General features: G+C 45.3%; 1 protein-coding gene across 3 annotated transcripts in view; it reads left to right on the plus strand.

The window, feature by feature from the left end:
* UBTD1 (ubiquitin domain containing 1) overlaps positions 1 to 15,822 on the plus strand; it is a 50,556-nt gene that overhangs the window by 2,434 nt on the left and 32,300 nt on the right. The window contains exon 1 of one of the 3 annotated variants that reach the window (XM_077125653.1): positions 14,692 to 15,016. The exons of the other annotated variants lie outside the window; for them this stretch is intronic. The gene's annotated coding sequence lies outside the window, so the exon portion shown is untranslated. Of the gene's footprint in view, positions 1 to 14,691; positions 15,017 to 15,822 lie in introns of those variants that run through there. 3 annotated transcript variants of the gene reach the window in all.

A 15,822-nucleotide genomic window follows, 5' to 3' on the forward strand; every position in this document is an offset into this window, starting at 1 on the left:
CTGTCTTTGTCTCCTAGCCAGCTAGTCACTGCTGACTCTTCCTTTCATGTGAGTTACAAACCTGCCCCTTCCCACTCTACTGCAAGGTCCTGTCACCTCGAGTCCTGCTTCTCTCCCAGTCTGAAGTCAGTTACCCACCAAAGGCAAGTTCATCTTCACTCACTCATCCGAAGCAGAGTGTCTATACCTAGAAGTTCCCCCAAAAGTAGTTTGTTAAATTGACCTATTCCAAACCCTGTAATTAATTTTATGTTGAAAAATCTTTCTGCATCTCCCTATTGTTTACAATAATCTAAACTTTTAAGGATATGTCTGACCCAGTCCTTCCTTTTGGGACCTGATTTCTTTCTCTTCCTTAACATTAAGGTCACCAGCTTGTACTTGTTTCATTTCCCCACCTCATCTTATCAAGAGTCGTTCTCCCCTTCATGGTCTACCCCAAATCCCTTATCTTTCTTGAAGCACCTTCCCTAACAAATCTCCTCCCACATCCAGTGGAAGAGATTGCTTCTTCTAAGAACTCCTGCAGATACATTATCTATGCTACTTACTGTATAATAATCTACTCCATATTACTGGTTATGTGGGTTTCTTTTTTAGCTGTGAAAAATAACATATATACAAAGAAAAGCAATAAATTTACCAGTGCATTTTAACAAGTAGTTATAGAAAAGATTTTAAAGTTTGGTATTTTTTTCATTTTTTCTTCTAGTTGCTCCAAGACACTGAAGACCAAAAGAAATATCAATATATTGATTCACCAGTCATATTCATTTGTTAAATCCTATCTTCCTTATTTTTCTCTTCCTTCTCTTTTTTTATAAAAAAAAATAGCATATATGTAAAAACAAAGCAATAAATTTCAAAGTACATCACAACAATTAGTTGTAGAACAGATTTCAGAGTTTGGTATGGGTTACAGTTCCACAATTTTAGGTTTTAAGTTGTTGGTCAGGTTTTTAATGTTTACATTCTTATACCAGCAACTACACTGCAAGCCTTGAAACCTGAATTCTGTCTTATTCTGGTGTGTCTCTGTTCCTCTTTCTCAGTCACTTACTCAAATAGTCATATACACACATACACATACGTATACATAGCATTTAGCACAATAACTTGTACAGAGAAAGCCCTCAATAATTGTTGAATTTAGAAAGCTAAACCTGACTTCATCCTACATCTGTATTTTTCATGTAAATATTTTACTGAAGTATTTATCTGCATTTTAAAATCTGTTGGTATATTATTATTTCACTTATGTGGATCTTACTATGAATAGCTTTATTCATAAAGTCCAAATCAAAGGGGGCACTCTAAGGTGACAGAAGTTTGGGTATAAAGAAGAAATCCTTAACGTCACAGTATGCACCTGGCATTTTTGTAACATCTGCAACTTACCCTTTGAGAAGGACATAATTTTAAGTTGAAGTTTAATTCTAGATTGTCTAAAACTCCTCTAGTTAACACTTATGACTCTGACCTTTCCTTTACCACTAGTAAATGGGAAGAAACCCTCAAAAGGGAGATAGAACTTACGTTCCAGTCTTCAGCTTGTTGCTGAGGGACCCTGGGAAGTCATCAAATCTCTCTGGATCACTTTCAATATCTTGGAAAGGGAGGGGGTTTTATAAGATCATTTTTTCACCTTCACAAAGGCAGCTGTCCAAAACTAGAATGGATTGAGTTGGAATCTTATGACTTTTACAGTCACCCTTTGGCCTTAGTTTTGTCTTCTTAATTATTTGACAGGAGAAGCAGAGTTACAACGCCCAGTGATTATGGAGTCTTGTATTAGGTGGAAGGATTAGGTGGCCCTTGCATGCCTTAGAGAATACTTGGGGAGTTACTCCTTTTGGTGGGGTGGGGGGGTGGGAGGGAGTGTCTCTACCACCTCATACACATACCCTGGGTAGATCACTATCTCTGCCCATGAACTGGGTGAAACAGCCCTTCAGCCAACCAGCTAGGGGAGAAATAGAGGTGGTAAAACAGCAAGTCTCTTGCCCAGCTCCACCCTTTGAGTGTGTGGCAGGGCTGAAACCCAAATATCTGACTCTCTGATGTGCCAGGCATATCCACTTACATTCTGGAATCCCAAGCTTGGGGGTGGACAGTCCCTGAGCTCTGTTTTGGACTGGTTGGGCTTGGCACTGTGATTGCAAGGAAGTCTTCTCGTGTGTGGGCCATGGTAGCTATTCTTGAGGGATTAATCGGGCAACTTCTCCATTTGCTGAGTAAATATTTACTGAATGCCAGAGACACCAAGCTGGCTGTGAACAGACATGGTCCTTGACTACATGGAGCTTACAGTTTAGGAGGACAAATGATAAACACAGTCATATAAATTATGCATGGTTATACATATAAATCTTGTCTTATTAGACATACAATTACATATGATTATATATGCCAGTAACTCCACATTTATAGTTTCAGCCCACTCTCTCCAACTCCAAGCCTTGTACATTCTGCTTCCTACTCAACACATCTAATATAAAGGCTTTTCAGTTTAGCATGTCTGGAAACAATTCCTCAACCTCCCCTGCTCTTCACAAACTCTTTCCCATCTTAATGGTGATTTGATCTTTCCAATTACCCAGACCCCCAAAAGGCTAGATTCATTTATGACTCCTCCTTCTCTGTTACAACCCACATCCCATTTGATCAATAAATCCTGTTGACTTTACCTTCTAAATATGTCCAGAACCTGACTGCTTCTTACAATCTCCACCACTTTCACTCTGACCTAAGCTACCATCGGCCTCTTGCCTGATCTTCCTGCTTCCTCCCTTGTCTCTCAACAAGGCTATTTTCAACGTAGCAGTCAGAAAGATGCCGTAAACTCGAAGTTGGTTTTTATTACTCTTTTGCTCAACCCTTCGTGTGACTCCCCATCTTTTTCAAAGTCCTTGTGTTGACTTACATGACATGATATGATTCTCACCCGTTTACCTTCTTACTACATCTCTTACTCTTCATCCACTTGTTCTACCCACTGATATCTGAATGGTTCCCTCCCTGTGGTCCTCCAAGTCTCCTCAAATGTCCCTTCTCAGTCAAGCCTCCTAGGGCTTTGATTTAATGGGGCCTGCTATTTAAAATCCTTTCCCTTCCCTCCACCACCTGCTCTGAGCATTACCCACCTCCCTTCCCCGTTTCATCTTTCCCCATAGCCCTTATCATCTTCTGACACTGGTTGTCTGTCCCTACTCTGTGCAGTCAGAGATATTTGTTTATTCACTCCCTGGTACCTAGAGCAATGCCTGGCATATAGTAGGTCCTTAATAAATAAGTGTTGGATGAAATCAGGTGTATCACAGTGTAGGTGAGAACTGTTGAAGAGCAGGAATGAGCAGACCTGATTGATCTCTTGCTTACATCAGTGTTAGGGCAGGTATCCTAATGAAGGGATTTGAGCCACAACCTCAGAGTGGTGTTCTTTTCCTGGGAGTGGCTTCTCCCTCACCCCCAGCCTAGGTATGGTCTCAAACCTCTGTGGTTTGGGAGCCTCTTACTAAGAGTTACCTGAGCTGAAGAGTGGAGCGAAGCCCCCTATTATGGTTCTAACCCAGCAGTTGTGTTTTCTTGTCATTTTATTTGTGCAGCTATGTTAGAGAGGACCCCATTTCTAGTCACACGTGGTATTTGTAATCCTCAACTTATAGGCAGGGTTGGGATGGTCTGATAGACCATGAGGCAGGAAGGCAAGTGATGTGAAGCCCAGGTCTCTTTACCCATTGACTTGCTGGGGAATTTTTAGAATCACAGCATTTTAGAGCTGAAAAGAAACTTTAAGATTTATTTAATGTGTTTTTTTTTCTTTTCCAGCTATTAAAAAGAGAAGTAAAGGTATATGTACCCCCTGCCTAGTTCACAGAAATATGGTTCAACCTATATAAAAACTATACATGCTCCTTTATGTTTTGAGTGTGACAAGGTCAAGGCATGGTAGGGAGTGGTCAAGGTCAAGTGTATTCACAAGGAAGGGGTTGGGGTGCTCGGGTGGTTCATGCGGCTCGGGTGGCTCCCACTTGCCATGCGGGAGGCCTGGGTTCAGTTCCTAGCCCACGTACCACCACCACCACCATTCCCCAAAAAGAAAAAGTTCTGATTCGTTTTTGCCATTTTCTAGAGTGGTGATCTTGGGCAAGTCATTTATTTTGTGTTCAGATGATCCCCTATAAAAAAGATGAGAATATTTCCAGCTTGGATGTAAAACAGCTCACAGTGTTTTAAAAATTACATTTTGGCTGCATGGTCTCAAATATGTGGTCCCAACCTAAAATGTCATCTGGCATTGGTGGGAAATAAGGCCTTGGTCCTTTGCTCCTTCCTAGTTGTGTGTGTGACTTTGGACAAGCCTCTTGATCTTTTTGAACCTCATTTTCCCCATTTATATAATGGGGTGACTACCACCCAGCTCACCTCTCAGAGAGTTTGTAAGAATCAAGTGAGATCCTGGATGAAAAGAGACTGTGAACTTATAAAGTTTCTATTTTTCAAAGCTAGAGGATTTTTACACACAAAAACTGTAGTTCGTGATTTTTTTTCCCTCAGATCATTGAAGCCTACCCTTTTAAGGAGCAAAACTATAAAAGAAATGTTTAAAAACTATTTTTGGATGGGAATCTTTCTGAAATGAATAGTATACTTTCAACCAAAGAATAGAGCATAAATAACCTCTTCTTTGCAACTCAGGTCATTTATTTCATACCTAGTATGTATAAAGCATCTGCTCAGGTGATGGCCACAAAAGGCCTGTTCTCTCAAAAGCATTTTATCTCTGAAAGAAGAGAGTGGGGGTGGGGTGGGGACTGGTAAAAGGCAGAAGGAAATTTCTGGGGGAGAGCCCATTCTGTGAGGGTTGGGCCCCAAGATTCTGAGTGGCAATACTGGTGCAGGGAGGCTCTTAAATGCTGTTCTGGGCTTTGAATGAGAATCAGAAGTCCTGCCGTATCAGATACCGCAGCTATTGTACTTATGATGGTGTGAGGCTTCTGGGCTTTGGGGACTGTAGGGCACGGGGGCCCGAAAGTAAATGGTTCCCGACATTTGTTCTAGTTTGCTAGCTGCCGGAATGCAATATACCAGAAACAGAATGGCTGTTAAAAAGGGAATTTAATAAGTTGCTAGTTTACTGTTCTAAGGCCGAGAAAATGTCCCAATTAATACAAGTCTATAGAAGTGTCCAATCTAAGGCATCCAGGCAAAGATACCTTAGTTCAAGAAGGCTGAAGAAGTTCGGGGTTTCTCTCTCAGCTGGAAGGCACATGGTAAACACAGTCAGGGTTCCTCTCTCATCTGAAAAGGCATGTGGTGAACACGGCATCATCTGCTAGCTTTCTCTCCTGGCTTCCCTTCATGAAGCTCCCTGGGAGGTGTTTTCCTTCTTCATTTCCAAAGGTCGCTGGCTGGTGGACTCTGCTTCTTGTGGCTATGTCGTTCTCTGCTCCCTCAGAAATCTCCTTCATTCTCCAGAATATTTCCTCTTTGATAGAACTCCAGAAACTTATCAAGACCTACTCAGATGGGTGGAGACGTGCCATCACCTATTCCAGTTCAACAATCACTCTTGATTAAACTATCTCTCCAGGGAGATGATCTGATTACAGTTTCAAACTCACAGTATTGAATAGGGATTATTCTGCCTTTATGAAATGGGATTTTGATTAAGACATGGCTTTTCTAGGCATACATCCTTTCAAACCAGCACAGCATTGCTCTGTCCTCTCTCTGTAGTCAGTGGTCTTCAGATCCCTGTCACACTCAAATAGCAGCCCTTTAGTTTCCTGGGGAAATGGACTAAGCTTGTTAGAATTGTGCTTAGAGAAAGAGTAAATAGGCTCCAAATGGAAGCCTGAGAAGTTCTCTAGGGAATGGGTAGATTCTGTGACATCTTTTTACATCAGCCAGAATCCATTTTTTTTGGCTTACTTTGGACAGCTATGTTGTCAATAGTCGAGGTTGATGGATGGGTGGCTTCTAGTTAAGTAAAGCATTTCTGTACAGTTATAATTCATCTGGCTCCCACAGAAGGTTAGAGCTATCTTGGTTGGGTTCAGAGTGCCACTTAAAAAAAAACAAAAAACACCCTTTTGCAGATAAGACATGTAAGGCTATGGTTCAGCCAAAAAAAGATGGGAGAATATAGGAATGGGTAAAAGGTAGGAACATTAGAGCAACACAGCAATATGGTTAGCATGTTGGCTACTTGAAGCCATGTGCTGCTGTCTGAGCCTTGGGAGCAAAATTTCTCCCTACTTTCTGAGTTCACAAGGAAGGGAAACTTAGCTCGATGCGCACCCATTCCTCTGACCATCTCCAGCACCTCAACTCCAGGTCCTATTGCCCTGGGAAAGACACACCTTTCAGAACAGGGTCAGGGCGCCTTCTCCTGCGTATGGGCTGGGAAGGGGCAGAATGATGCCTCATTTGTACCCATTTCCTCTGGGAGGCTGGCGCAGGGGCAAAAGGTGACCATGCGCTCTCCTGTCAGAACTGCGCCTGGACAGCCAGTCAGTCACCAAGTAGCCTGGATCTTAGGAACCTGTGTACTTTGTAGTCCTGTTGTTCTTAAGGGCTCATCATAAGATGTTAATTCGTAACATCTTTGCTGGGCATTTACCATGTGCCGGGAGCATCACATTTAGCACGTCTGGATTAATCCTCACAGTTACCCTATGGGTGGATACTATTATCACCTTTTTTTTCAGGTGAAGAAATTGAGCCTTAGAAAGTAAGGTCACCTGCCTAAGGCACAGTGACCTATTTACACAGTTTGTAAATAGCAGAGCCATAACTCAAATCCAGGTGGTCTAGGGGTGCACAGGTGATTCAAGGGGTGCATGGGTGGTTCAGTGGTAGAATGCTCGCCTTATGTGTGGGAGACCCAAGTTTGATTCCCGGACCATGCTCCCCTATCCCCCCCCCCAAAAAAAAAAAATCCACATGGTCTGATATCAAGGCCAAGCTTTTGGCCACCGTACAGTTTACCTGCATTGGCGTTGGAATGAAAGGAAAAGAACACTTTTTTTTTTAAATGAGAGTTTATTATTGAGCACCTTTAAGAACCATGTTAGGCCCTTCACAGATATCTTACTTGATTCTCCCCATTTTACCTGTGGGAACCATTTCTACCCATTTTACATATGGAAAAGCTGATGGCCAGAAAAGTAAAGTGTTTGCTTGGTGGTCATGATGCTGAGAAGACATAGAATAGGAACTCACCTATGTCCTTTGACTCATATTGTGCTTGGAGCTCATTCCTTTATGCTAGAGCTGTAAGTTTGCGTCCCTCACCCCATATACACATTTGAAAAGAAGCCAGGAGGTCAGCTGTGAACCCCTCTCTTCTGGTTACTGCCTCCTGATCCTTTAATTCCCCAGCCCTCATATCCTAACCTCCATACCTAGGAGCCATCTGAGTCCATTATCTTGGTTCAAAGTGTTTGGTACCTAATAAGGTGCCCAGTAAGTATCTGTTGAATGTTGTTGGAGGGCTGAGTGTGGTGTAGGCAGTAGAATCTCTCCATTCCTGAAGAGAAGCACAAGTAGAATGCAAATATTGCTACTCTGTTTCCTCCCTCTCCTGGAGTGAAGCTCCACTTTCCAACTCCTAGGTGCCAGGGACTTGAAAAGCGTGCCCTAGCTCTGCAGACTTTGAGAGAGTCACATTAGGAGAGTGCTTGCAGGATCGTGTCACTCTTTTTCATTAAGACTAACAGTCCCTTGCTTTGCTCAGCATTTTGCAATTTTCAAAGTGCTTTCTCAAGTATTAAATATCATTTGCTCCCCACAACTGTCCTGTTACGTAGGCAAGGCAGGAATCATGGTTCCTGGTTTTACCAATGAGGATACTGAGATTCAGTGAGGGTGTTGAGTTGCCCAAAGTGATATGGCTAATTAATGGTAGAGGGGCAGAAGCCACAGGTGGGCTATGGCTCCACTGCTTTTTCATTATAGTGAGCTAGCTTCACTTGGTTTAGAGCCTCAGTTCCTGCATCTGTAAAGTGGGGGCAAGAACACTACCTCTTAGTGTAGCCAAGGATTAAATGTGAGAATTTATGTGATGGCATCAGCACAGCAGATGCCAAGCAAATGAATGAAGGTGGGTTGTGAATGACAACCAAGGAGACATCCTTGTTCACAGAGTGTTGGGAGGAGCGGAGTGTTTCCTTCCCAGACCCCCACCTGGGAAATCTGATTCTGGCCACCTTCCACCCTTTCCCTGGAGTTAAGGGTATAGCAGGCTTGTGGATTTCCTTTGGTTTGCAAAATCTGGTCATTCAAAAGGGTGTTTATAAGATAAGAGTTTCTTTTGGTGACAAGTAACCATGACAAGTATTTTAGTCACAGTACCATTTGCATTTTTAAAATCGCAGCTTCTCCATTGGCTGTGTGATCTCAGACAAGCTGTTTTATATTTGCAGGCCTCAGGCGGGCCATGGTGGCTCAGCAGGCAAGAATGCTCGCCTGCCATGCCAGAGGACCCGGGTTTGATTCCCAGTGCCTGCCCATGTAAAAATAATTTTTTAAAAAAGGGCACTCATCTTTATTAAAAAATAAAATAAAATTTGCAGTCCTCAGTTTTCTCACCTATAAAGAGGAGAAAACAGTACCTATTCCATAGGATTGTCCTGAGGATTTAGTGAGTTCACTCATATAAAGTGTTTAGAACCGTGCCTGGGACATAGAAAATTCTTGGTAAATATTATTTATTACTTTTTTATTACTGTCACTATGTTGGCACTTGTACTTAAACCAGCTGTCCCCAACCTTCCTCTTCACCCCAAGTTGAGACACATGGCCAGTGAAATTCACATGTAGGACCTAACTTCCAGGGTGTGCCCTGCATTATCTGCCATTCCTGTAATTCCACTCATTCATTCAGGAAGGCAGAGCGGAAGCAACTGAGTGAGAGTGATGTTATTTTAGAGTTAACCTTGAATCTAGTTTCGTTTTAAAAATGTGAATCATTCACAAAAGCTTGAGAACTTTTAAACTCTCGTTAGTAACAAATCACTTGACACACCCCTCAACTCTTGCTGCTGATTCCAGCAGCAACCCCTGACTACATTTTCTGGGCTGTCTCATAATATTCGTTACCTGGTAGGTCAAGGCCTGGGAGTGACCTCAGTTTGCTGTAGCCCATCTGTGGCCTTTCAGAACATCTCTGGGGCCGCTGGGGCTTCTTTCCTGGAACTTTGCACGTCTCTCTGATACATTGTCAACTGCAGAGATAACCCCTCTGTAAACTTCCAAAAAGTTCCCTAGCAGAGCCATTTTTTTTTCACATTTGATAAGCATCCCCTTGTAACTAGGTTACAGATCCAAACACAGTTGTTTCATAGTTATTACATATTGCTATTTATTGAGGATCTACTGTGTGCCAGGCACCATAGAAGGTACTTTATGCATATACCACCTAATCCTCCTGATGATTCTCTGACGTGGAAAGGATCCTCATTTTCAAGGAGGGGCTCAGTAATATTGGAGAGTCAAATAGTGAAAAATGGGAGATTTGTGATTCTCAGTCCTAGGTTTCTGCCACGGAATACGTACCTCACTGTCAGTTTCAACAAAGGATGCACTAGGTCTAAACAGGTATAGCTGGTTTACTGACGTCACTGCCACCCATGACAAGCAAATAGTCTACATCTGCCAGTTCTTGTACTATATGTCCTGAATGTGCCAAAAAGTGCACTTTGTGCCTCTCCCCAGCCCCACACAGTGTCTGGGAAACAGACCACACTCTGTCCTGTGTAATATGGGATATTGCACATGGCATTCATTTTTTACTTAGCAAAAGCAAGTAAATCTGTTCCCCCAAATAGATTGTCACATGGCATGAGCATTTCATTTCCTGAGCCCTTGCAGCAGCTCCAGGAATCATCACTGAAATCATTACCATTTATTAATATCCTACCACGTGTGTATTAGATGCCCTACTAAGTGTTTGCCATCATTTGTCTTCAGTTTTCACGCTGGCCCTGTCATGTAGGCATAATTACCTCCATTTGCATGTGGGCTTAATTACCTCCATTAAAGATGAGGAAACCTCAGGGAGGTGAGGCACGAACCCATGAAAGTGGAGGGGCCACTGTTTGAATCCTGGCAGTTGTTTCCTGGGGCCCTTAACCACTAAGGTAAATGGCCTCTAAAAAGTCAGTGCATCTGCCAGGTCCCCAGCCCCTGGCCCCATGCTAAGCACAGGTAAACATAGTTCCTGTCCTCAGGGAGCTCATAGTGTAATGGATCCAATAATACTGGAGTTTCTCTGATTTGTTTTTATTTTTTCCAAACCGTTTCCACCTGGGCACACACATAACAGAGCACCAAGGGTCCATGGTGAGCCATGGAGACAAGTCTTAGGGGAGCCAGATGGTGCACTCCATGGCTGTGTTTTACGTCCCAGGCTGACTTCTCTGTTTGCTGTTTGCCTCTCTCCCCTCTGGGTTCTCACATCAGGGTCACAGGACCCAAAGCTCATCTGGGTGACATTCACCAGGTGACATTTCTGCTTGTGGCCTGCTCCAGGTCTGGCTGCTGAAGGAACAGGAGGCTTCATTTGACTGGGAACTTAGTGTCTCTGTGACTTTTAATAAGGCCCCAAATAATTTTTTTTTTTAGCAAGCCACATGCTGTATGTACTGGGGACTGGAGGGATAAAGTCTTCGGTGTCAATAGGCAGAAGGAAAGATATAGTGAGCCCTTTAATCTTCTAGCAGCTCTTCCTGTTCGAAGCTGAGCTGAGCTCTGTCCTGCTGTGACAAGTGCCCTATGGAAGATTTAGGGCCTGGATATCTGGTCCATCCTTGGCCATCAAGCACTTTTCTTGCAGCCGTGGGCAGAGATGCTCAGCCTACTATTGTGGAAAGCACCATTCCCTGGCTATTTTTCTGGGCCAGGGGCCCAGGCTGAAAGGAAGTATCCAAGGAGAGACTTCAGCTGAAGGAGACTGTTCTTCATCTCTTCAGCCCAAATTAGCTCTAGATCTAATTTGGGTATGGGGTGGAAACCCCTTTTGTAAGATGAGTCCGGGGCCCGAGTTTTAAAGAATTGATCTCTCTTTCAAAAGCTATGGGATTGGGGGGATTTGCTCAGAATCCATCCTTACCTTTTGGGGCAAGGGAATTGATATTAATAGGAAATCCAGCTGGAGGAAGTTGGGGACTGGTTCAGAGAGGTTAAGCGCTGGTCTGTAGTTGGTCTTACAGACTAGAGTTCGTTCTGATCCAGGAAACCTGACTCTACTTCCTATGCCCTTTATACTACTCCATCCTCATTCCTGCAAATATGTATGCACATAATACATGTATGTCTCATCTTCCATGATGGTTTATGGTCTACCTTGGGAAAGAAGTAAAGATAAAGATGTGAAACAGTTTTCAAGCAAGACAGTGTATAGACAAATGCTAAATCACACAGTATAGACAAGTAGCGGAAAAAGGCAATGTGTAGGCCACTTTAGAAGGAGTTGAGGTGGGAGAGGTCTCTAGGCTGGAGTTCTTAAAGGAGGGCCTTGCCAGTCCTTGGGGCTCGAGTCCCAATTGGGGTAGGACTGGGATAGGGCAGGAATTAAGGGTAAGTGAGCATATTTTGTAGAAAGGTCAGTGATTTGAGTAAGGGATACAGGTTGGGGAGAAATAAGCAATAGATTTTTTTTCTTTTTAATTGTGAAAGTAATACATTCAGGTAAAAAATGTGGACAGTACCAGAAAATCAAAAAAAAAACCTTTTACCTCCACCACTCAGAAAGATCCTCTGGTTCCCTTTGGTGTTTATCCTTCTAGCCTTCTTTTTTTCGTTGAGGCACTCGAATCAAATTGGTTGGGTGCACCAAGGTTATGGAAGGTCTCAAAGAGTAAATGGAGGCATTTTGATAAAAGGAGCCTTTGTTGGTTCTTTGTACATGGGGTGCTGATGAAAAGGCATCCAATGCCGGTGAGCAGGCAGGATTAGAGCCTGTGATGAAGCTTTTTTCCTCACAACATAACAGTCTTGGGTCTGCTTCTCTCTGCTGCTGCCCAGGGGTTCCAGGGAAAGGCTTTCTCCTGAGTTGTCTCAAAATTATTCCCCTCCTTTCCATAGACTCCTCTCTTTACTACTTACCACCCAGTTTATTCAGCAGAGTTCTTCCCTGAAGTTCAGGAGACATAGTCACTTTTACCACACCACAAGTCTTTGTGCTACATGGGGTCATTTCAGGGGAGAAACTATATGTGGTGGAGGACGAGCATCAGAACGGTTTCGCACTGTCTAGGCCATGAGTGTCACCCTTCTGTTGACACAGGCAGGTCACCTTGCATTGAGCACCCCTCCAGTGGGCACTGCCAGGAGCATCAGTATCTTCAGGGCCCTCTCTGCACCCACCATGATGCTTTCCTTCTCAGGAAAGGGGTTCAGACCTGGCCTGGGCTCGGGCAAGCCTTGAAAGGAGCAACCTCATGAGAGAGGCAACTGGGAGAGTCAAGTGGCCAGAGTTCTCTTCCAGCTTTGCCACTTGGCACCTGTGGTTTTGACCTCTGGCTCCTTATCTGAATGATGAAGGAGTTGGTCTGGAACAAGAGTTGGGTGCTATTTTTTTGATACACTGGAACCCTCTCAGGGGCAAACTTACTATGTAGTTTGATATACACAATCAAATGGGCAATGCGCTGGTTGAAACCAGGGATCTTAGGGTCCTGTAGAACACACAGTTTGAAAGCCACTGGGCAAAATAACACTCTGAGGTTTCTTCAACCTTAGAATTCATGAGTCCGGCCTTATACATAGTCTCTGGCATAAATGGCCCATCAGCAACGGGTTGTCAGCTTTGTGAACTCCTGGAGACTTTGATAGTCACTAGGGGTAGATTGGGAGTGGGTCGCATAGGGACAGAAAAACACGGGGCAAAGTTTTTTCTAGTGGGGTCAGTTGGGGTAGCACAAAGTCTGCAGGCTTGTGCTTCCATGGACTGGTTTTTCTGCCCCGCTCTTGCCTGCCTCTCCTTTTAGTGCTGGTTTTGTCCCAAAGAAGTGATGAAATTGAGGAAATAACATATTTCAGGTAGCAAAGTGTATTTAATTTAGGTTGCCTGGGGCTGAATTACTCATTTCACAGAAAGCATTTGTAGAGCATGGCTGTGCCTTTGACAGAAACAGGAGAGCCAGAATCTGGGGCCAGCTTTCTTTCATTCATTAAGAGTTTGTTGATCACCTGCTTTGTATTCATGGAGAATCATAAGGAACATCCCCTTGTTAGGACCCCTCTTGGTTGCAAGTAACAGGCCCCAACTAAATGTAGCTTAAGCAAAAAGGTAGTTGATTAAAGGGCACCAGGGGACTTAGGACCCCGCAGACAGGATAGCCACAAGGCCTGGACCCTCAACTCCACTTATCCGTGGGCTTCCTTCTCTTCAGCTGGGCTTTTATCCTTCTCGGTCCACACGGTGAACATATGCTGCCCTACAGCTCCCAAGCGTTCATGTTCTAGTCCCAGCTACACTCATGCTACCCTGAATCTCCCAGTCCAAAGTCCGGATTCCCAGGTTAGAGAGTCTGATTGGCCCAGCCCGGCCCATGTCTCTATCCTCAGGGTCCCCACAGTTATCTGCCCCTGCAGCCCTTCGGAGGAGTTCTGGTCCAAGGAAGGAAACCAGGTATATGTAAGACACTTACTAGTCCCACAAGAGGCCAATAAAAGAAGTGTCCCTCAGTAGAGCCTGCTCATTGCCGAGCCTGGCTCTTGTGAGGGTCCAGGGAATAGAAGCCCATACAGGTGAGCTTAGGGGAAAGAGGGCTTGCTAGAAGGATTGCAGCTGGCCCTGTGGAAGCTGGGGTGGGAGTGTGTTCAGAAATGGAGGTGCCCTGTCTTTTGGGGGCCATATGACCACCCTGCTTTTGTTGAGCCTCTGGTATCCTTCTTTGTAGATGCAGCCTTTTATTCATCAGCTTGTTCCATGGCTGCTTGGTTTTGCCCTCCTTCAGCACCCCATTCCCCCCCCCCCACCCCAGCTTGTCCACACAGGTGGCTTATTTCCACTTTGAGACCCATTGCTGATTAATAAGGAGAGACCCGGTTTAGCCCCACTTGTGTATTAATGCCAGAGCACACCACTGACAGAATTCTGGCAGTCAGTGGATTGGCTTCCTGGGCCACAGGTCCTCCCAGGTACAGACGCCTGGAGGGCGGCGGGGTCATGTGGCATGTGGGTCTGTCCTTTTCGGGGCTTTGGACAAGGCAGGCATTGACAAACTCATCTCATCACATCTTCTGCAGTCACTAGAGAGATACAGAAACAGGCGAGCAGAGCCTTGAGGGATGAAATAGGGGAATGAGGTCAGGAAGCGGGGCCACCCAAGCTAAAGCAAGTGGGCATGCTTTGGGGAGGGGCAATAAGAGATAAGGTCTGAAACGCCCCGAGGTGTGGAGCAGGAGTGTGGAGGGAATAGGGAGCTGCCGCAAGTGTGACCCAGAGTGTGTTGTGGGTTTGGGTGGGCACTTCTGGATTCAAAGGACGGCTAGGAAAGAGACAGCTAGGGGGGAAGGCAGGAAGACCAACTAGGACGCTTCATGCTCCAGGCAGGCGGGGGAGAGGTCTGTGTTAAAGCATTCGAAGTGGAAGTGCCAGCGGTACAGAAGCCCCTTTGAAGAAGGAGCCCGCAGGATTTGGTGACGTATTGGCCAAAGGAGAGGGAGGATTAGAGATGTTGGAGACACGTGGTAGGAGTGTTGGGCAGTGCCTGGCCGCACTGGAAATTTGAGAGGAGAAGGTCTTTGAAGGAGGGAGATTAATAGTCTTAAGGAGCAATAGGAACTGCTGGAATGCTTATTGTTGTTTTTGTAGATTAGGGAGAACTGAACATTTAGAGCAGAAAGGGAAGTCCTAGTCTGAAGCAAGAGGCTGCTGAAGAATGAGTTCCAGTCCCGTCCGCTCTGCTTCTCAGGAACTATGACCAAGCGGCCTCAACTTCCTCATCTTTGCAGTGGGAACTCGATCTGTCCAGCCTCCCATACAGATGCCGGGAAGTCCGAGGTGATTTGTGGTGCAGTGCCTTGTGCACCAGAAGGTCCTGGGCAGATGCGGGCAGCGTTGTTTCTGTGGCTGCTGGTGTGATGGCACTGGACGGTGACCGGAGTCTCGTCAGCCTTGGCAGGGGCAAGGCGACCTTCTTCCTGGACGTGGGACGTGACTGAATGCAGCCCCAGTGCAGCCAACCCAGACTCCCACGGCGGAGGACGTTGTTCCCGCCTGGAACTTGTCTGGGGACGTTTGAATGAGCAGATAGTTCTAGGATTTGTTCAGCCCCGGCCGACTCCTAAGAATGCCCTGATGGTGGTATGTGTATGTAGAGAGACCAGGGGCCAAGAGAGAGACAAGAGATGGCTGAGCACTCCCTTCAAGAGGGGAGAGAGAAAGGGAGAAGATAGGGGAGGGGAGGGGAGGGGAAGCTTAACCCATTTTCGTACCAGGGTAGATCTTGAAGGAGCATTCTGAGAACATTTGGGTGGCTTCTTACGCCATGGTGGCCTCCTTGGCCTGTTCCCCACAGAGAACACCAAGGAGTATTGTTTCAAAGACACCAGGTAAAGAGGAAATGATGAAACCTGCATCCTGTTTTGCCGCCGATGTAGGGAAGAGGACCCAGATGGGGACAGTATGTGGTGGCGGTGTCTAGGATATCCGCCAAACCCTGAGGCCGGTGGCATCAAGGAAACAGAGAGGGATTGAGGAGGGGACCCCAGGTCACCCAGGAGAGAACCCGGGGCTCCCTTCCAGTTCTGCCCTGCCCTTGCCCCGTCAGTGGTGTCCGGGTAGCCTGGTGCTTGCTCCCCAGCTGT

Source organism: Tamandua tetradactyla, chromosome 13, assembly GCF_023851605.1.
Source record: "Tamandua tetradactyla isolate mTamTet1 chromosome 13, mTamTet1.pri, whole genome shotgun sequence".
NCBI classification, from domain to species: Eukaryota; Metazoa; Chordata; class Mammalia; order Pilosa; family Myrmecophagidae; genus Tamandua; species Tamandua tetradactyla.